Genomic DNA, 23,428 nt, shown 5'->3' with positions numbered 1-23,428 from the left:
AAAAAAAGAATGGTAGTGATTGGCAGTATCTCATGCTTCAGAGAGGTTCTAGAGAACAAGGAATGGCAAAAGCCCTTGATTTTGATAACTAGGAGACTTTGGGACCAATTAAGAATAGTTTTCACAGAGAAGGAAGAACAAAGCAAAATTGTCTGAGTAATAAAGAAGGACTTATAGTATTAAAGTAAAGGTAGGGATTGGGGTAGATGGACAAAGTGGGTGCAGGGGAGTGGGAGATAGAGGCTTCTGGTTATGGAATGAGTAAGTCTCAGGAATAAGATACAGCAGAGGGAATAATAATCAATGATATTATAATTGTGTTGTATGGTGACAGATGGTAGCTATGCTTGTGGTGGGCATAAAAGAACATATATAGATGGTAAATCACTATGTTGTACACCTGAAACTAATGTAACATGGTGTGTCAAATATACACAAAAAAATTTAGAAAAATAAAGTAGAGGCAGTGGGTATATATAACCCCTTTAAATGATTCGACTTGGGAAGAAGGGAGGAAAAAAGCAAGACATGTCCAAGGCCCTCTCTTCTCATTCCATGTGTTCTCCCCAAGCAGATTTAGTCTGTCTCATGTAGAATTGTCATTTATATGTTAATAGCTTCCAGAATTGTATCTCAAATTTAGGTCTTGGTCTCTAACTCCCATATATCAGTAACTCTGCCTAGATATTAAATAGACACTTCAACATCTAAAACCAAACTCATGGTCTACCCCACCTTCACGAATTACAAAAAACAAAATACAAGTACAGTAAACAATCATATCCTACATGACCTACTGCTCAGTTGGTCATGCTAGAAACGTTGGGGTCATTTATGATACCATGATACCCCTCTTTCTTCATTCTTTTTATCTAATCCATCAGAAATCTTGTGGGCAAACTTGTCTTAGACCCATTGTCCATTCTAGCTGAAGCCACTGTCACCTCTAATATCACCTTTCCAAGTGATTTCTCTGCATTTGTTCTTGCTCCCTAGATCATTCTTGCTCAGCCAGAATGATCCTTTAAATCCACAAATCTGATTACTATCACCCTCTTGTTTAACATCTTTCACTGGATTCTTGTTTTCTTTAAGCCATGCAAATTTGTTAAAATGAAATAACTATAGGGAGTAATCAAGGAAAGTGTCACTAAGAAGTTGGCATATGAACAGATCATAAGAGTTTCACAGGTGAAAAATAGGGTGGACGAGGGAATGAGGGTGGCAGAAGATCATTCCAGTTTAGGAAGTGTCATGTGCCAAGGTAGGAAGTCAGGTGTTCAGAAAAATGTGACGAATTCAGACTGGATATTCTCAGATGCCAGGGGTTGAGGAGTAGGTACTGAAGCCAGATTGTGAAAGTCTTTTTGTGTTTGGATTTTATGCAGGTTCTTGCATATGAAGCAAGGGATGATGGAAAGAGCTAGGCTTTTTGTTGGACAACTTTATGACAGAGAGAAAGCTGACAGGGAGAGCAAGCAGTTCAGAGCTTGTTGCTTTGACCCAGGAAGGGTGATAAAGACCTCAACAAAGTCTGTACCACCAGAGAGAAAAAAAGGTTGAGACATATTTTACAGTAGGATTACAGTAGTGATCCATTTGAGGATATGTCTGTGTGAATATTGTTACTGTGACTAGATTTATGTGCATAGACACTTTTGGTTCAGTATTGATGTTATTCTGTGACATCAAACTCTACAGAGTGTTTTATTATTTTTGCCATATATAAAATGACATGGAGATAATTTAACAATCAGTTTGTGTCCTGGTCAAATATAAAAATTTAGCCCAGTAAAAATATTTTTAGAAATTCAGATGCCTGGGTTCTCTATGATTTTGCCTCTGATAAGTTTTCTGAACTTGGTCAAGTTGTGGCTTAGTTTCAGGCTTAAATTCCTCATTTGTAAAATGAGGGTGTTGACTAAAATCATTAGATGATCTCTAACGTCTCAAGTTCCTTGATCCCAGTGCCAATATCTAAGGTATTGCTCTAATTTGCTTGATCGACTTGAGAATTACCAGCAGGGAGCAGACTGCTCCACAGTTTCTTAAGGACATAACTCTCTCTTTAGAGGACTGATGGTCCAGGCGGTGTTCTGAGTAGCATTGCTAGACTCATCTTATCTTGGAAAATGCATTATAATTACAATCCCCATGGAGGGTTTTTCTCAATTTGCAATAGCTGGGTATGAAGAAAAAAAAATCTGAGTTAATAAAAGTTATTCGTGCTGAATTAATTATAGTTCTACTTGGTATGTTCTCTTCTCCACCCAGGGTTCCTTCTATCAGGAGAAGCTTAAAAATATATTTATTGTCAAGTCTTTCTAAAAATTTGATTTCAAGAACTTGTATAGACTAATGAGTATATTTTTTTAAAGTGCAATCAAATTGCAGAAAGTTGGAGACATGTAATTTAATTGAACGAATCTCAAGGTTCCATCAGATATGAAACATGGAGAGGAAAAATAGGTAAAGGAATGTATGAAGATGAATAAGCTACAATTAATGTCTTAAAGGAAGTATATCGTTTAACAGGAGAGCCTGGAATATAAACAGATACTCCATGTGAGTGCATGAACAGAGTAGTCAGCAGAGGGAAATTCCAAGTGCAGAATAAGTACAGTTTTGTTCTCGGGGTTGCAAATTGGAATAACTGTCTTTTGGTGTGTGCTGTTCCTAAGTTCTGCCTCAGAAGGTAGATGTTAGTGAGTGTCACTTGGGTCTTGAGTCTAAAGAAATTGATTTTACCTATCTTTGGCAAATGTATATAAAGGGTTTTAGTTAATTTCATGAACCAATTTAGATCATAGCATATCATTCATGGAAGAAATGAAAAAGGGCTAACTCACTAAAAATGGTTGATTGGTTATAAATAGACACTGTCTAAATTTTTGGCAAAGGCAAGGTGAAAGCTTTCATGAAGTCGTGTAATGGTGGCAACATATCATCAACTGTTGTACTGTTTACAGAGTTAATATCCTACTTTACAGATAGGCATGCCTACACAACAAGTTATCCAGCTACAGACTAAACTGAAGACCTATAAAATAATGATGCTTTACTGTACAATTTGTTCTGTATATCACAACTGACTTCTGGATGAGTGCCATCCTTAGATTTTTTGTGTTAAATTTAACATAAAGGTGACAGAATTAGATTTCTAAATATAGGACATTTATGTCATTCAAAGTGCTTGCTAAAATATAATGTCGCTCATCTGAATGATAACTATGTCTTGTGGTATAAAGGTGTTCTTTCCTGTTTCATCTTTTAACATTTATTTATTTATTTTTAATTTAAATTTTATTTTTTTAAAAGATTTTATTTATTTATTTGACACACACACACACACACACACAGAGAAAGATCACAAGTAGGCAGAGAGGCAGGCAGAGAGAGAGAGGGGGAAGCAGGCTCCCCATTGAGCAGAGAGCCCATGTGGGGCTCAATCCCAGGGCTCTGAGATCATGGCCCCAGCTGAAGGCAGGGGCTTAACGCACTGAGCCACCCAGGCAGCCCTAACATTTTTCTTAACTTAAAAATATCAAATGACAAAAAGTAGAATACCAAAGATTAATGATTTTTGGTGCTTTGGTGCTTTGAAACTTTCAGGTTTGAAGAGCATGAGAAGACTAGTAAGCCAGGAAAGTGATTTTTTGGCGGCGGTGAGATGAGGTGGGTGGGGTTGGTTATAAGCTAATTCTAAAAACCTTTGAAAGGCTTGATTTTTTAATGTAGAGATAAATCTGTCTAAACTGTGATAAAAATTCTGATCCCAGATTTGTGTCACTAGGTTTTGAGTAGGAGCAATCCTACAAATAACTTTCAAGATATGTAACCTGAATGAGAACATTGAAAATTCTAAGCCAACCAAAAGTTATATTGCCATTGGCTCTAAGCCCTCATATCCTTCCCCCCATGACTCTTTGTATGTTAAGGGGTTGTATTTATTTATCTATTTATCTATCTATCTATTTATTTTCTAGCCATAATAATTCTGTTTATTTGATTTAGGCAATCATTTTATCATTATAATTTATACTATTAATAGTAATTCTTCAGTTAAAAATGTGGTTTGGTGTTCATGATATAATTTATTTTAAAGTATCCCCTAAACTTCAACTTCTTCTTTCATTCTTTCCTTTGAAAATAATTTTCACATTCTTTTTTAAAATTAACTTATAATGGATTATTTGCTTCAGGGGTACAGGTCTGTGAATCATTAGCCTTACACAATCACAGCACTCACCATAGCACATACCCTCCTCAATGTCCATAACCCAGATACCCTATTCCTCCCCCCACCCTCAGCAAACTCATTTTGTTTTGTGAGATTAAGAGTTACAAGATTACAGGAGTTACAAGTTACAAGAGTTACAAGTAATTAAGATTACAAACTTATGGTTTGTCTCCCTCCTGATCCCATCTTCTTTCATTTTTTTCTTCCCTACCCCCTAAATCCCCCACCCTACCTCTTGAATTCCTCATATCAGAGAGATCATATGATAATTGTCTTTCTCTGATTGACTGTTTTGCTTAACATAATATCCTCTAGTTCCATCTATGTCGTCGTAAATGGCAAGGTTTTGTTTCTTTTGATGGCTGCATAGTATTTCTTTTGATGGCTGCATCTGTTTGTGTATATATATATATACACACACACACACACACACATACATACACACACACACACACACATACATATATACCACCTTTTCTTTATCCATTCATCTGTTAATGGACATCTCAGCTCTTTCTATAGTTTGGCTATTGTGCACATTGCTGCTATAAACATTCGGGTGCATGTACCCCTTTGGATCACTACATTTGTATCTTTAGGGTAAATACCCAATATTGCAATTACTGAGTCATAGGGTACCTCTATTCTTAACTTTTTGAGGAACCTCCATACTGTTTCCCAGAGTGGCTGCACCAGCTTGCATTCCTAACAACAGTGTAGGAGGCTTCCCCTTTCTCTGCATCCTTGCCAACATCTGCTGTTTCCTGACTTGTTTTTTTGTTTGTTTGTTTTCAATTTATTTATTTTCAGAAAAACATTATTCATTATTTTTTCACCACACCCAGTGCTCCATGCAAGCCGTGCCCTCTATAATACCCACCACCTGGTACCCCAAACTCCCACCCCCCCGCCACTTCAAACCCCTCAGATTGTTTTTCAGAGTCCATAGTCTCTCATGGTTCACCTCCCCTTCCAATTTACCCAAATTCCCTTCTCCTCTCTAACGCCCCTTGTCCTCCATGCTATTTGTTATGCTCCACAAATAAGTGAAACCATATGATAATTGACTCTCTCTGCTTGACTTATTTCACTCAGCATAATCTCTTCCAGTCCCGTCCATGTTGCTACAAAAGTTGGGTATTCATCCTTTCTGATGGAGGCATAATACTCCATAGTGTATATGGACCACATCTTCCTTATCCATTCATCCATTGAAGGGCATCTTGGTTCTTTCCATAGTTTGGCAACCGTGGCCATTGTTGCTATAAACATTGGGGTACAGATGGCCCTTCTTTTCACGACATCTGTGTCTTTGGGGTAAATACCCAGGAGTGCAATTGCAGGGTCATAGGGAAGCTCTATTTTTAATTTCTTGAGGAATCTCCACACTGTTCTCCAAAGAGGCTGCACCAACTTGCATTCCCACCAACAGTGTAAGAGGGTTCCCCTTTCTCCACATCCTCTCCAACACATATTGTTTCCTGTTTTGTTAATTTTGGCCATTCTAACTGGTGTAAGGTGATATCTCAATGTGGTTTTAATTTGAATCTCCCTGAGGGCTAATGATGATGAACATTTTGTCATGTGTCTGATAGCCATTTGTATGTCTTGACTGGAGAAGTGTCTGTTCATATTTGATTGTCTTTGCTGAAATGTCTCTTCATGTCTTCTGCCCATTTCTTGATTGGATTATTTATTCTTTGGGTATTGAGTTTGATAAATATCTTTCTAGATTTTGGACACTAGCTCTTTATCTGATCTGTCATTTGCCAATATCTTCTCCCATTCTTTCGGTTGTGTTTTGGTTTTGTTGACTGTTTCCTTTGCTGTGTAAAAGCTTTTGATCTTGATGAAGTCCCAATAATTCATTTTTGCCCTGTTTCCCTTGCCTTTGGTGATGTTTCTAGGAAGAAGTTGTTGCAGCTGAGGTCCAAGAGGTTGCTGCCTGTGTTCTTCTCAAGGATTTTGATGGATTCCTGTATCACATTAAGGTCTTTCATCCATTTGGAGTCTATTTTTGTGTGTGGTGTAAAGAAATAGTCCAGATTCATTCTTCTGCATGTGGCTGTTCCAATTTTTCCACACCATTTGTTGAAGGGACTCTCTTTTTCCCATTGGACATTCTTTCTTCTTTGGTGAAGATTAGTTGACCATAGAGATGAGGGCCCATTTCTGGGCTCTCTCCATTTCTGAGGGTCCATTTCTGTTCCATTGATCTATGTGTCTGTTTTTGTGCCAGTACCATACTGTCTTGATGATTACAACTTTGTAATAGAGCTTGAAGCCTGGAATTGTGATGCCACCAACTTTGGTTTTCTTTTTCAACATTCCTCTGGCTATTCAGGGTCTTTTCTGGTTCCATATAAATTTGAGGGTGATTTTTTCCCATTTCTTTAAATAAAATTAATGGTATTTTGATAGGGATTGTATTAAACATGTAGATTGCTCTAGATAGCATAGACATTTTTATAATATTTGTTCTTCCAATCCGTGAGCATGGGATGTTTCTCCATTACTTTGTGTCTTCCTCAATTTCCTTCATGAGTACTTTATAGTTTTCTGAGTATTTGGTTAGGTTTATTCCTAGGTATCTTATGGTTTTTTTTTGTTTTTTGTTTTTTTTTGGTATCTTATGGTTTTGGGTGCAATTGTAATTGGGATCAACTCCCTAATTTCTCTTTCTTCTGTCCTGTTCTTGGTCTGTATAAAATGCAACTGATTCCTGTGCATTGATTTTATATCCTGACACTATACTGAATTCCTGTACAAGTTCCAGCAGTTCTGGCATGGTCTTTTGGGTTTTCCACATAAGGTATCATATCTGTGAAGAGTGAGAGTTTGACTTCTTCTTTGCCAATTTGGATGCATTTTATTTTATTTTATTCTATTTTATTTTATTATTATTTTGTTGTTGTTGTTGTCTGATTGCTGAGGCTAGGACTTCTAGTACTCTTTGAATAGGAGTGGCGATAGTGGACAGCCTTGCTGTGTTCCTGAACTTAGGGGAAAAACTCTGTGCGTTTTTCATGGATGGCTTTTATTACATTGAGGCATGTACCCTGTATTCCAACACTGTGAAGAGTTTTGATCAGGGAAGTTTGTTGTACTTTGTCAAATGCTATTTCAGCATCTTTTGAGAGTATCATATGATTCTTGTTCTTTCTTTTATTAATGTATTGTATCACAGATTGATTTTTGGATTTTGAACCAATGCTGCAGCCCAGGAATAAATCCCACTTGGTTGTGCTGAATAATCCTTTAGATGTACTGTTGGATCCTATTGGCTAGTATTTTGGTGAGAATTTTAGCATCTGTATTCATCAAGGACATTGGTCTGTAATTCTCCTTTTTGATGAGGTTTTTGGTTTTGGGATCAAGGTAATGCTGGCCTCATAAAGAGAGTTTGGAAGTTTTCCTTCCATTTCTATATTTTGGAACAGTTTCAGGAAACTAGGTATTAATTCTTCTTTACATGTTTGGTAGAATTTCCCTGGGAAGCCATCTGGCCCTGGGCTCTTGTTTTTGGGACATTTTTTTTTTTTTTTAAGATTTTATTTATTTGACGTAGAGAGAGATCACAAGGAGGCAGAGAGGCAGACAGAGAGGGGAGGGACGCAGGCTCCCCACTGAGCAGAGAGCCCGATGCAGGGCTCGATCCCAGGACCCTGAGATCATGACCTGGGCTGAAGGCAGAGGCTTAACCCACTGAGCCACCCAGGTGTTTCATGTTGGAACATTTTTGATGACTGCTTCAATCTCCTTACTGGCTGTGGTTCAGGTTTTCTGTTTCTTCCTGGTTCAGTTTTGGGAGTTTATATGTCTCTAGGGATGCACCCATTTCTTCCAGATTGTCAGATTTGCTGGCATATAATTGCTCATAATTTGTTCTTATAATTTTTATTTTTTTGGTGTTGGTTGTGATCCCTCCTCTTTTATTCATGATTTTATTAATTTGAGTCCTTTCTCTTTTCTTTTGGATAAGTCTGGCCAGGGGGTTATCGATCTTATTCATTCTTTCAAAGAACCAGCTCCTAGTTTTGTTGACTTGTTCTAGTGTCCTTTTGGTTTCTAGTTCATTGTTTTCTCTTCTCCTGCTGGGTTCAGGTTTTCTTTTCTGTTCTTTTTCTAGCTCCTTTAGGTGTAGGGCTAGGTTGTGTACTTGAGACCTTTCTTGTTTCTTGAGAAAGGCTTGTAGTGCTATATACTTTCCTCTCAGGTCTGCCTTTGCTATGTCCCAAAGATTTTGAACAGTTGTGCTTTCATTTTCATTTGCTTCCAGGAATTTTTAAAATTCTTCTTTAATTTCCTGGTTGACCCATTCATTCTTTAGTAGGATGCTCTTTAGCCTCCATGTACTTGAGTTCTTTCCAACTTTCCTCTTGTGGTCGAGTTCTAGTTTCAAAGCATTGTGGTCTGAACATATGTAGGGAATGATCCCAATCTTTTGGTACTGGTTGAGACCTGATTTGTGAGCCAGGATGAGATCTATGATTCACGTGCACTAGAATGTGGAGAATTATTCATGTGCACTAGAGAAGAATGTATATTCTATGACTTTGGGATGGAATGTTTTGAATTCATCTGTGATGTCTATCTGGTCGAGTGTGTCATGTAAAGACTTTATTTCCTTGTTGATCTTTTGCTTAGATGATCTGCCCATTTTAGTGATGAGGGTGTTAAAATCCCCTACTACTATTGTATTATTGTGTTTCTTTGATTTTGTTATTCATTGGTTTATATAGTTGGCTGCTCCCATGTTAGGGGCATAGATATTTAAAATTATTTCAATCTTCTTGTTGGATAGACCTTTTAAGGACAGTATAGTGACCTTCCTCATCTCTCATTATAGTCTTTGGCTTAAAATCTAACTTATCTGATATAAGGATTGCCACTCAAGCTTTCTTTTGATGTCCATGAACATGATAAATTATTTTCCATCCCCTCACTTTGAATCTGAAGATGTCTTTGGGTCTAAAACGAGTCTCTTGTGGACGGCATATCAATGGGTCTTATTTTTTTTTAATCCATCCTGATATCCTTTGTCACTTGATTGGGGAATTTAGCCCATTTACATTCAGGGTAACTACTGAAAGATATGAATTTAGTGCCATTGTATTGCCTGTAGGTGACTGTTTCTGTATATTGTCTTTGTTCCTCTCTGGTCTGTTACTTTTAGGCTCTTTCTTTGCTTAGAGGACCCCTTTCAATATTTCCTGTAGGGCTGGTTTTGTGTTTACAAATTCTTTTAGTTTTTGTTTGTCCTGGAAGCTCTTTATCTCTCCTGTTTTCAATGACAGCCAGCTGGATATAGTATTCTTGGGTACATATTTTTCTCATTATGTGTTCTGAATATATCATGCCAGTTCTTTTTGGCTTGCTAGGTCTCTGTGGATAGGTCTGTGGCCAATCTAATATTTCTACCATTGTATGCCACAGACCTCTTGTCTCAAGCTACTTTCAGGATTTTCTCTTTGTCACTGTGACTTGTAAGTTTTAATATTAGATGATGGGGTTTGGACCTATTTTTATTCATTTTGGGTGGTGGTTCTCTGTGCCTCCTGGATTTTGATGCTTGTTCTCTTTGTCAAGTTAGGGAAATTCTTTGCTATAATTTGCTCCAATATACCTTCTGCCCCCCTCTCTCTTTCTTCTTCTTCTGGGACTCCAATTATTCTGATATTGTTTTATCTTATGGTATCTCTTATCTCTCAAGTCTCCCCTCATGGTCCAGTAGTTGTTTATCTCTCTTTTGCTCAGCTTCTTTATTCTCCATCATTTGTTTTTCTATATCACTAATTTTCTCTTCTGACTCATTTATCCTAGGAGTAAGAGCCTCCATTTTTTATCACACCTCAATAATATCTTTTCTGATTGCAACTGGTTGTATTTTAGCTCTTTTATTTCTTCAGAAAGAGATTTTATTTCTTCAGAAAGGAATTCTCTAGTATCGTCAATGCTTTTTTTGAGCCCAGCCAGCACGTTGATAATTGTCATTCTGAACTCTAGATCTGACATCTTATTAATGTCCGTATTGATTAGGTCCCTAGCCATAGGTTTTCCCTCTTGTTCTTTTTATTTTTATTTTTTTTGGTGGTGAGTTTTTCAGCCTTTTTACTTTATCCAGGTAAGAAGAATAGCTGAATGAGAGAACAAAATACTATAAAGGTAGCAACCACCTCAGAAAAATATATGCTAAACAAATTAGAAGAGACCTGAAACTAGGAAAAGAAAGGAGGAAAAAAGGAAAAAAACAGAGCCAAATGCTTGATTTTGGGTATATTTTGGTCTGTTAGAAGAAATAGCCTCCCAAAATCTTAATGAAAGGAAAAGTTATATATATACATAAATAAGGGTCAACATGATGAAGGGATGGAATTTGACTATAAATGTGAAAATTGAAGATACTAAAAAAGGATTGATAAGAAGTAGGTTGAAAAAAGAAAAAAAAAAAAAGGAAAGAATGTCATCAGGCTGGAGACTAGAACAAAGCTGTGTGCTAGATTTAGGGTATATTTTGATCTGTTATAAGAAACTCTATCCCAAAATTTTAAAGAAAGAAAAACCTAAATGTATATAAAAGATAAAGCTAAATACATTGAAGGTATAGAATATGACTATAACAATGAAAATTAAAAAATATTTTTAAAAAAACATTAATAAGATAAAATAGTTAAAAAACACTAAAATAGGAAAGAAAGAATAAAAAGAGTAAGAAAAAATTGAATAAAAAATTAATTTTAAAATGCTAAAGAATCATGGGGAAAAAGTCGTAAATTCCATATGCTGTATTCCCCTATTTCTGAGATTTTGCAGTTCTCATTGATTGGTGAACTTGGTCTTGGCTGGATGTTCTTATTGATCTGGTGGCTGAGACTGTTGCATTGATTCTCAAATGTCTTTGCCCAAGGTTGAATTGCACCACTCTTGCCAATTGCTCTTCATAGCTTTTGTTCCCTGAATGCTTTCCGTACAGCTTTGGAGGATGGGAATGAAAATGGCAGTATCCCAATCTCTGGCACCAGAGGAGCCAAGCACTCGGGGTGTCACTCCTCAGGGTGCCCTCAGAGAAAAGCAGTCAATCATACCTGTCTCCTGGTCTCTGAATTCACTCCAGCTCACCCAGTCTGTGACTAAATGTTTCTATCTATGGCACATGATCCTGTCTGGAGCTTCTAAGCCCAGCAGACTCCTGCCACATGCTCCCATGCTGATCTTCTTGGAGGAGGAAGGAGGGGGTCTCCTTGGATCTGCCACTTGTGGGGTTCCTGCTCGAAGACCAGTGGCCTGACTGTGTCTTGGATCATGGTTTAAAGTAGCCCTGAGCTCAGAGTCTCTACCTTGGCTCCATCTCTGCAGCCAGCTTCCCCACTCAGATACCTGGCAACTCTGCCACACCCAGACACCCCTGGTCTTTCTGTGACCCTACTGGTCACTGAGACAACATTGTTCACCCCCACTTAAGTGGAGTGATGTCCCTCAGTGGAGCAGACTTCTAAAAGTTCTGATTTTGTGCTTCACTGCTCTACCACTTGCTGGGGGCTGCCCCCACGCCCCGCAGTCTATCTTCCTGTGTGTCACCTTGGATTCACTTCTGCTCACGTCCTACCTTCCAGAAAGTGGTTGCTTTTCTTTTCCTAGAATTGCTGCTATTCTTCTCTTTGATCTCCTCTTGAGCATGTATGTGTTCAGAATAGTCTGATAACTATCTAGTTGAACTCCTGGGACCTGATGATATTAGGTCTTATACTCCTCCAGCATCTTGCTTCTCCTCTTCAAGGTGTCATATTTAAAGATCCCTTGTTAAGATAAAGTATGCCTGGCTGGAGAAACTCAGTAGTATTAGCTAGCATTCAAGTGCTTAATTTGTGTCTGGAATTGTGGTAAGCACACTGTATTGGTTACCTTAGTTAATACTGAGAATAAACTTATGAAGTAGATATTATTGTATTTAATCACTTTTAGGATATACTTTTTTTTCAAATTTTAACACTCTGGAATCTGGTTGTATCTTTTTAAAAAAAGATTTTATTTATTTATTTGAGAGATAGAGAATGAGAGACAGAGGGAACATGAGAAGGAGCAGGGTCAGAGGAAGAAGCAGACTCCCTGCTGAGCAGGGAGCCTAATGCAGGACTCAATCCTGGGACTCCAGGATCATGACTTGAGCCGAAGCAGTCGCTTTACCAACTGAGCCACCCAGGGTCCCAAGAATTTGGTTGTATATTACAATCAAAAGCATTTTACATGCATAATTTAGAACATTCTTTTCTGTCCTAGTGATGTGTAAAATCATGGTGAAGCTGAGAAGAGAGAAGGCATCATAGATTAGATGACATATGCTATTAGCCACCATCCTCCTTTATCCAGTCTTACCTAAAAGGAAACTGGGACATGAGTTAAGTAAGCTTTTCAAGATCACAGAACTGGTAAGTATTTGAACCAGGATTCCACAAAATTGTTGAACTCAACTCAGGACCATTCTGTACAACTTGCATACTATGCTGCCTGCTGGTAATCTAGCAAAATTGGTGCTTCTGAATGGTCATCCTCAGAGAGCTCCAGAGTTGGGAAGTGGAACTAGAGAGAAAGAATTTTTGAGGAACTCTGTGGGCCATTGAGTGAGGGGCAAGTCCTAGAGTAATCATGAGCAAAATGGACCCTGAAAGAACAGAAAACCTATGAGATTGTTGGGAAGCCTGAAGGTGAAGGCCACCCACTTCACTATTTTGTCTAGGGCCAGACCTGCATGGGTAGAAGGTTCTAAATTGGGATGGAGAAAGAAGATCCTTACACAGCAGGGAGAGTTAGTGCTTTATAGCTGTCTTTGTATCTGTTTATCTGTATCTATGCCTATACTTAGATATCCTTCTATCTAGGTCAATCTATATTGAAAGAGATTTGTATCATGCTTTTTGAAAAGGAGCTCTGTGTTACTAACATTTTCTTACCCTACAGTTAGTTCTAAAACTTTGTGTATTATACTTGCTTTATTTGTGTATTTTATTTTTTACAGTGCCTAGCACAGTTTCATGTAAATGGAAGGTCAAACATTTTTTGAATAAATGAATAACTTTCTCTCTTACCTCAATACTACACAAAATCTTGGAAGCATATTTGAATTTAGAAGAAGGATGCTTTAATGGGGGTGGGGAAACTCTTGAAGAGTTTTATCAGTTGCAGAAATAACAAACACCACTGCACTTTCTATTCTTGCTTGTCAAGAAATGAAGTAGGCAATTAAAGTAAGCCAAGATTTAGCACTGCTGCCCTGCCTCCAGTAGTAAAGATGAGCCAAAGAAAAGACAAGCCAGTGAAAATACTCTGTTATTACTCCCTGTCAGTCCCAGTGACCATTTGCTCAAACACAGCACAGACCAACACGTACACACACACACGTATATGAAGTTTTGTATTTTCCTTTGCTTGTGTCTAGTCAGCTCAAATGGGTCGACTCATGTTTTGGCTCATGTAACTAAACCAGACTCTCTGGCTCAGCTCTACCTGCAAACTTTCTGGCCTTCTTGGGTATAGTGAAGTGGTTTGAGTTTCTGAGAACAAATAATTAGGCTCCAGAAGAAGGCTATTAGTTTCTGCCTCTGTGGGTTCTGTGACCCTGTGAAAAGGAAAACAGAGTTAGATAAGGACAGCACTCAGCTACACGGGCTTCATCATATTCCTCCTTTTAGTGTTATCAGAAGGTTTATTTAATTATTATTCTGGACTTGATAAGCTTAGGGATTAATATTTTTAAATTATTTCTCCTTTTAATCAACCACATATGATACATTAAACACAGAATTAGCTTTGGTGTGGCCTAGAAAGCTCACCTTGTCTTTTTTATTTATTCTCATACTTTGGGCTTCCAAGGTAATGAAGTTTTAAATGAGGCATAAGAGGATCATCATATCTAAGAGGCTATGAATAAGATATTTGCTTATTTTATTACTTATACTATGTACTCCACCATTTTTCCTACATCTTTTCATGGTATCTTATTCATAGCCTCTTAGATATGATGATCCTCTTATGCCTCATTTAAAACTTTTTTTTCATTTCGGAAAAACATCAGAGACTTGTTTATTGGGAAAATTTCTCATTTCCAGTGTGGACTAACTGAGGCATTGACTCTGTCAAGTGAGTTTTGGTAACTAGGAGGTAATAATTGGGCCAAATTTTTCCCTTGCAGTTCACAGGGACAGCATTTTTTTTTTTTAAAGATTTTATTTATTTATTTGACAGAGAGAGGTCACAAGTAGGCAGAGAGGCAGGCAGAGAGAGAGAGAGGAGGAAGCAGTCTCCCTGCTGAGCAGAGAGCCCGATGCGGGACTCAATCCCAGGACCCTGAGATCATGATCTGAGCCGAAAGCAGTGGCTCAACCCACTGAGCCACCCAGGCGCCCCCACAGGGACAGCATTTAAACCAACTTCTAAGTAGTTTTAAAATGTAGTAGAATGTAGAACATGAATCTCACTTTCCAGGTACTTTTCCTTTATTAGGGAAATAACATCCAGAAATTCTTATCTATTAATCATATTTGGGCCTTTTTCCAAATTAGGAATCATCCTACTATAATTACTTACTAATATATATCTACACAAGTAAATTTCAGTGACCTGTTTGCATGTCCATTTACCCAAGGGCAATTACTAACACTATTTTAATAGAAGTTACAAACATTTAATTTCATAAGAAAATCACAGCCTTGTCTGTTAAGTTTGAGATAGGTAGGGAAAAAGGTGAGAAACACCTTTCTCATACTCAAGTTCAGAACTCATATCCAGAGAAAATAAGACAGAACCACCTTCCCAAGGTGGAGCTTTTCATTTCTTAAGGGGAAATGGCAAAAGGAGTAGTAACCACCTCAGCGAGCCAACTTTCTGTGTTTAGTCTTATTTATCAGATGGTATTTTATGATTTATAGATTTCAGGATCACCTATAAGTTAATAGAATTGAAAGTTACTTTGACAAGCGAGATGATAATAGAAGTAAACTGCTCATTTTATGGAATAGTAATATGAGATCAAAGGAAAATAAAAACAAGGATTACAGGGGTGCCTGGGTGGCTCAGTGGGTTGAGCACTGGACTCTTGGTTTCAACACAGATCATGATCTCATGGTCATGGGATTGAGCCCTGAATCAGGCTCCGTGCTCAGCATGGAGTCTGCTTGTGATTCTCTCTCTCACCCTCTGGCCCTCACCACCACACACTCCTCCTAATAAATAAACAAATTAAAAAAAAACAAAAAATAAATAAACAAAACAAAACAACAAGGATTATAGAAGAGTCAACTATATAGCCATTATTTTATCCTACCCCCCAATAATTTTTTTTGTAATCATAATTCCTTGAATAAGGGAAAAACTATGGTGGGAAACTGGTTGAAAACCAATAGTTGGGTATTAGAAGAACTGGGGAGGTGTGTTTTTTCATTTTCCTGTTTATCTTTATCCTTTGCCTTTTCAAGCCACAGGAAAAGGTCCACCACCTTTAGAGGTTTTGGCTATCTTACTCACTTGATTCTTTTCTTACCTTTTAGCTTTGAAGCTATCCATTGCTTTTCAATATAACACATTCTGAAGCTTGGTACTGAGGTAAGAAAATGTCATATTGTAAGTTTGGAATTAGACACTGGCCATATCCTTCATAGTATAAGGATAATGTTAAAAGTCCTTGGTGGTGATTTAGCAACACTTTAATTTTTTTTATTTCCAAGGACTTATTCTGCTTCTCTCTTTGGAATACCAGAGAGTTTTGCTTGGGTCCTTCAACAGCTGACTTGGTTTGATCTTGATGACTCAACAGAGTAATCAATCTGGGGTTCATACATTTCATTGGAACCCTGCAAATTTATAATTTGGTGAAGATCAGCAGGGCAGTTCCAATGAACTGCACCAGTAAAAATCATCAGCTACATGAAGACAACCAGATCCTCTACCAGAAACAGAGACATGATGAGTTTGGGACCCTGTTGACAGGGTCACTTATAACCATGGAAACTTCTGAAAACAGTTTGATTGCATGCCCTTCTTTTGGCTTCTATATAGCTTATGTGATAGACTTGTAGACCCTGAAGCTTATGGGGACAAAGAAAGGAACTAGGATGACATAAGAAGCCACACTAATGAAGTTGAAACCTTTGGGGGGAAATAGCATTATCAGTACAGGATGAAAGACAAACTCAGCTTTCTTCAAACTGTGCCAGAAAATCAGATGGTATATTGTACAGGAGGCTGCAGAGCACTTTCCCAGGTAACGCCAAATATATGTCCTTCCTCCTGTCACTGGGCATGGAGGCTTGGGTCCAAAGGTTAAAGAGCAATTAGAAGGAACTGAGTGGTATCTAGTGGCTCTACGATGGATTTCCCAACAAGGGCAGGAGAGAGAGAGAGGGCAAATAAAATATTCACACTGTTGGCTCTCCTAAGTCTCTTTCTGCTTCGTGCTCAGACTCTGACTACTAGTAATGTTTTGATATATGGCTTTCCAGACTTTCTCTATTATTTTATATGCTAACTGAAACTTTTCTTGTTTAATATTTCACTTACAAATCCCTCCTGCCTTTGCATTTTTTCCTCACTGAAAGTGTTCTTCAATTATTTTCTTTTGTCTCTCTACTCCTGTGCTAATCCCATTCCCCTGAGGTATCCTCTAGTCATGTTTTGATATATAACCTTTCAGGCTTCCTCAATTATATTATATGCTAACTGGAATCATTGACTGTTTTCACTGGAAGGGACCTTAAAGATCATCTTTCCACATCTCCCCACCCTGCGCTGTCCCTCATTGCAGGCTTCCAGTAGATTACATAGAGAGGTCTTGAAATGCCACCTCAGCCAGTAATTGAAAAAACCAGACTAGAACCCAAGCCTCTTCACTCTTAGTTTAATGACCTTTCTACTGAAAAATTTTATTTTCTTCTTAGTCTGTTTCATGCCCTGAAAAGTAGTTTCTATAAGATGGATTTAAGGGATTTGTGGCTAGACTTAGTTTATGAGGTGATCATTCATTTCCATATGGATAACAAACAAACAGGCAAGCAAATTTATAACCAAATAGAGATGAATATAGTTCATCTCTTTTGTTCCTCCTCTGGCCTTAGTGAATGTGGCCCACAGGCCCAGTGCTCTGCTTTACTAGAGGAACTTTCTTGTGCTAAGATCATCCTTGGATACGTGTACATGGAGTCATGCACATGGAGTCAGCTTTTGCCTCTCTTTTCTCCTACTGGTCCCTTGCTTTGGGCATAGGCATAGCTCTCCCTGCTTTCTCTTCAAGTGCTTCTAGAAAGATGGAACTTAAACCAGCCAACCTATTCGAGTTGCTGATTTTCCAAGTATCTTCTAGGTATTCATTAAAACCAGGATTCTCCCCTGGTGCAGGACATCGTGTTTTTGACTTATGTACACTCAACCAGTAAATTCACCAGTAAATTCTGACCTACCTTATACTTCTAGTCTTGATTTTTTTCTTTAAATTTTGAAAGGTACTCTTCTCTAGGCTAAGTTCAACTTGAGCATACACATACATTCCCTTTTATAGGTAGAAAATGCACACTTTCACAAAAACACTCTAACAAAATCCCTTGGGTCTTATTCTGCCTCCACCCTTCTTCCACCCCGGTCATGTGCAGAACTTCTCACTCATCTGGCCCACCTGGAAATCCTAGGATCACTGTTTTCCCCTCTGGGCCCAGGTCTTTGGTCTTTGTTCCAAGTCCATCATATCTTCTGAGTTATAATAAATTTACTTTCTTTAACTATAGTCAGATCTCTGACAGAATTCATAGTGATTTTTGGATGAGGGATTTTTTTTCTGCCAAGGATCCAAATTGAACAAACTTGAGTTTTGAAGGAAGAACATGTCAGGGAATGGATGCCAAAGAGGCTCACTCCACAAATATATTGAGCAATTAGCAGAGTGCAAGTGAGCTCTTCTGAGTTTGATGGTTGTAATTGTTTCCTCAGGCTCTCTTTCTTTCACATAACCCTTTGTCTATTGTTGTTTTCCTTTGTGTGTGTTTGTGAGCAGGTTGTGGGGGATGTTAAACAAGCACTGTTTTACTCCAGGTGATTGTAGCATAATGCTTTCATGTTTACCTTTCATATCCACTTTAAAGAAGGAATCTGTTTTACCATTGGGACTGCTGCTATGACCAATTCTGTAGCATTGCCTTCACTTCAGACACATGCCTCTGAAACCGTAATCACTAACAGATGCTGCTCTGAATCAAGAATTCCCCTCTCTGGCTACTCAGCCTGAGCAATGAGCTGCCTAACTTGGATCCTACTAGCTTCTTGAAAAACTCCACAGGCTTCCTTACTAGCATACTGGTAACATGCAGAAGATTGATATTTTCCAGGCCCAAGTAGGACTTTGAAATAATACCTAGCAGTTGTAGAGAGCTATTTATTTTCCCCTCCTCCCACAAGTGTTTTCACAAACGTGATCTCATTTTATCCTTCTCCTAGTCCTTGGAGTTAAGTAGGGAAAGCAGTATTTTCCCCCAGGAACCTGAGATCCAGAGATGTTAAGTAACTTGCTCAAGGTCACACAATTAGCCTTGACTGCTAGTCTGGTGTTCTTTCCACCAAAATGACACTAGTATTTACTTTGTCCTGTGTCAAAGGTGTCTAAAATCTTTTTGGGTGCTAAATGAATACACACGGTCATTCTTAAAAAAATATTTAATTTATATTAAATTTATAACGACATTAAGTATCCCCTGCCCCTCCAGTCCTTAAGTTATAGTGATTTTGTGTGCCTAAAAATTATTTGGGAGTCTTGTTCAGTAGATCAAAGGTGGAGTCCCAAATTCAGCATTAAAAAAAAAAAAAAATCCCACCACCCAGTGATTCTGCATCAGGTAGTCTGTGTAAACACTATTCTAAGAGCTAAAATAAGCAAGGCACTTAAGATCCTTGAGCCTCAGTTTCCTCATTCAAAAAACAAAGGAAAACAGACTACAATTCATAAACAATTTCCAGAAACCAACATGGATCCTAACCATAATGATTTGCATCAGAATTCCTCTTAGGGAAGAAACAGTAGCTGTCTGGAAAAACACAGTGGAGGTAGACAGTGAAACCTCTGGGGTCTGGGTTTCTGGGGAGTTTATGGCAATGCATGGAATTAGGTGCTGAGTATGTTGAGGGGGAACAGAACAATCCCTGGTGGTGAGATGGCCAGAAAAGACTCTGGAGAAGAGGGATGGTTGATATGGAGTTCTAAGGTATTTGCTCTGTGGTGTAGGCTGTGGTCCTTCCTTGTGTTCCCTACATATTCAGAAAAATCTATGTTTTATGTGAATAGAGGCCTTTCTGTTGAATGAAGCTGGATTTAATTCTGGATTAATATAATGTAGAACTGAGCAGAAGAAATCATAAAAACATAAGTCTTGGGAATTTGTAGAAATCTTGGAGATGACTTTGGATTTCTTTGAACTAGAAGTAGAAGCACAAACCCATTTCACCTAACTATCATGGGACAGATGTGAACAGGGGTCATCTGGGTGAATGTATGAGCAGGAACACATTATAGAAAATACTATTTCTGAAATATTCTCATGGCCTTAGAAGAACTAGAATGTTATTAGAGACCTCATAAGAAAGGTGCACATCAAAAAAGTGAATGTGAACAAGGATGTTTGCAAATAACAGGTGAAAGAGTAGGAACTTAGAGGTATAGTTCTATAATGGGCCTGCTTTGTGGAATGATTTTAACTAAGTTCTAATGCCTTTGTTACCTTTCCTATGCATTGCATAATGGTAGTGCCCATGGACACTTGAAGCTTTTTTATTTTTTTTAAACTTTATCTCTTTATTTTTATTGTGTAATGTTAGTTACCATATAGTACATCATTAGTTTTTGATGTAGTGTTCATGATTCATTGTTTGTATATAACACCCAGTGCTCCATGCAATCTGTGCCCTCCTTAATACCCATCACCAGAATTGATGCTTTTAATCTAGTAGCCAGAGTCAAAAATTGGGGGGTTTTCTACACTTGGAAGTATTTATGTCAAGGTTTTCAGAAAGAGTTCTTGGTCTGAAGAAGCAGATGATGGGGATGGGGGAGCAAGGTGAAGGGTCAAGACATTGATTTCCAATTCAGCTAGAACATATACTAAATGTATATGTATTATACATGATAATACATATACATATACAAAAATGTCCTCTTTGCAAACAAGTAGAAGCCCAGATATGTAGCCTTAAAGGTGAGGCTATGTCTTCATCTGGGATATGGATACTAGAAAGTCTCAATATTCTTCACAACTTAGAGACTAAAATGACTGGATTTGATGAGAATGCTTATGTTGAATTGCTTCAATACTCTTTGTAAAAAAAAAAAAAAAAATCCCACCACCCAGTGATTCTGCATCAGGTAGTCTGTGTAAACACTATTCTAAGAGCTAAAATAAGCAAGGCACTTAAGATCCTTGAGCCTCAGTTTCCTCATTCAAAAAAACAAAGGAAAACAGACTACAATTCATAAACAATTTCCAGAAACCAACATGGATCCTAACCATAATGATTTGCATCAGAATTCCTCTTAGGGAAGAAACAGTAGCTGTCTGGAAAAACACATTGGAGGTAGACAGTGAAACCTCTGGGGTCTGGGTTTCTGGGGGGTTTATGGCAATGCATGGAATTAGGTGCTGAGTATGTTGAGGGGGAACAGAACAATCCCTGGTGGTGAGATGGCCAGAAAAGACTTTGGAGAGTCTTTTGGTATTTCTATACCATCTACTGAAAAATAAAAGTTGGGATTACAGTACTAGTTCTGGGAGAAGTAAGCTAGGGAGATAGTGATAAATCAATGGCAAGTCTGCCTGTGGGTGACTGGGCCAAAGAACCCCTATACAGTCTTATACAAATTTCTCAAAGTCACCCTTTATCTTCTTACCCTCAGTGAAATTCAGTTCCCTTTGAGAATACTGCTTAAGGGGGTTTCTCATTTTCCACTTCTTTCAGCATCGTGGGACCAGGATGAACAAGCAGAGAAAAGCCCAACTTCTTCTGGTTCCTCTTTCATCATTTATTCTTGTTATCAGCAAATATTTGTTGAGCAGCTTCTAGTCTAGGTCCTCTGGGTTAGGTGCTGAGAATACAATTGAGAACAAAACAGAGAGACTGTCTCACAGAAATTATTTTGTAATCATTTTGATTCCTTTGATAAATACCTCATTTGAAACTTATACTGTATATAAAAATACCAACCTTTCTTTTTGCTATCATTCACTGAATTACCCATTTGTGATGACTTGGATGCCTGTCCTTCAAATCTAAGTTATGGGTATGAGGAAAGCTGAGCATTCTTTGAGCTGTCTCTACATTTTTCAGATGATGGAGAACCAAGCTCTAAATTAATTTTTTGTAAGCCATTTCATAAAACAGAAAGATATATTGGTATTAAAACTTTGCTTTGGGACATCTTAACCTATTCAGAAAATTTAATTATGAATGTGATGGCCATACCCTTGATTTGATTCTTATAATAACAAAGCATTGCAAGTTGAGTGACTTAAATAAACAAAAGTGTATTGTCTCCCAGATCCAGAGGCCAGAAGTCCAAGTTCAAAGTGTCAGCCCCATTGGTCCCTTCTGAGGGTTGTGAGGGACAATATTCCAAGCCTTTTTCCTAGCTTCTGGTGGATAGCTGTCAATCTTTGGTGTCCTTGGCTTGTGGATTCATCACCCAATCTCCACCTTCACCTTCAATATGGGTGTTTCCCTGTGTGTGTGCCTCTGTGCCAAATTTCCCTTTTTAATTTTGATGCAATTACATTGGACAGAGTTTACCCTAATGGCCTCATTTTAACTTGATTATCTGTATCTTCAATATAAAGTCACATTCTGAAGTATTTGGGTGAGAAATCCAAAAAATCTTTTTTGGTTATGGAAGGAGGGTACACAATCTAACCTATAACACTTGGCAAACATACCTAAAGCAACTCTTTCCATTTTCCAGTCTTTTTTTCCTAGGGCTATAAGTTCATTTAATGTATGATCTGTCTTCCAGATTATCACAAGCAATAGTTCTACCAAATGTTAGCAAATAGTTTTAGCCTCTTACACACTTCATCACCATGCAAAGAGAGGGTCCTAAGCCAATCCCACCTTTTCTTCACATTCCAATTCATGATTCTGGAGATACTCCCGAATTAGCACAGTGTTCATGATGGTTGCCCACGGAGGCCAAAGAACACTTGTAACATTGGGCAATTCATATTATCCTTAAATTTATAAGTAGGTCCATTTGTATGCTTGCCAATTCCCTGAAGATATTAGGGGAGGTTGTATTCTCTGTGTGTCCAATTCTCAATGCTTTTTTGACTATATCAGTTCTCTCAGTCCCTTTCCAATTTCTCCCAATATATTTGTTCACTTTTGGCTTCCCCCACTTTTTTTCTGTATTTGTCCTGTACCCTGAAATCCTCTCCTTCATTTTGTCTCTCTCTCTCTTATCCTCGATAGTATTACTTCCTATTTTTTGTTGTGCTGATCTGAAAGAAGGCCAGCACCAAACTAGTACCAAACTATAGCCAGTCATTCCTGTCCTCCTCTCACCTGTAGCACATTAAGTACTTGTGGAGGAAACCACACACAGTCCCTTCAGCTTTATGGTGTTTAATTTAACTGTGTTCTCAACACTACTAGGGAATCCTCCAGGAGTTCTCTCTCTTCCATTCACAGATAGGCCATACTAGCTTAAAACTCTTTGAAAAGTGTAACTTTGGTTTTTCAAAAATTCTTCTATGCAAAAAAAAAAGATCCAGTAATTCCATAACATTTACCTTTAGCTTCTACAGCATTCTTTTTTCTTTTTTTAAATTAAAAAAATTTTAAAAAAAATTTTTATTTATTTTATATTTTATTTATTATTTATTTTTCAAATTTTATTTATTTATTTATTTATTTGACAGACAGAAAGCACAAGTAGGCAGAAAGGCAGACAGAGAGAGGGGGGGAAGCAGGTTCCCCACTGACCAGAGAGTCTGATGCGGGACTTGATCCCAGGACCCTGAGATCATGACCTGAGACGAAGGCTCAGGCACCCAGACAACCTACAACATTCTTTTCATTTGCACCCATTTGTTCTAGTTTCATTTTTGTTTCAGTATCCCACCTCTTATTCGATTCTGTCCATTCGATTCCTGTTCTATCCTACATTTTTCACCTTTT

The sequence above is a fragment of the Neovison vison genome, chromosome 12 (genome assembly GCF_020171115.1).
Source record: "Neovison vison isolate M4711 chromosome 12, ASM_NN_V1, whole genome shotgun sequence".
Taxonomy (NCBI): domain Eukaryota; kingdom Metazoa; phylum Chordata; class Mammalia; order Carnivora; family Mustelidae; genus Neogale; species Neogale vison.
The sequence above is the reverse complement of the archived record's forward strand: the minus strand, read 5'-3'. Positions refer to the sequence as shown.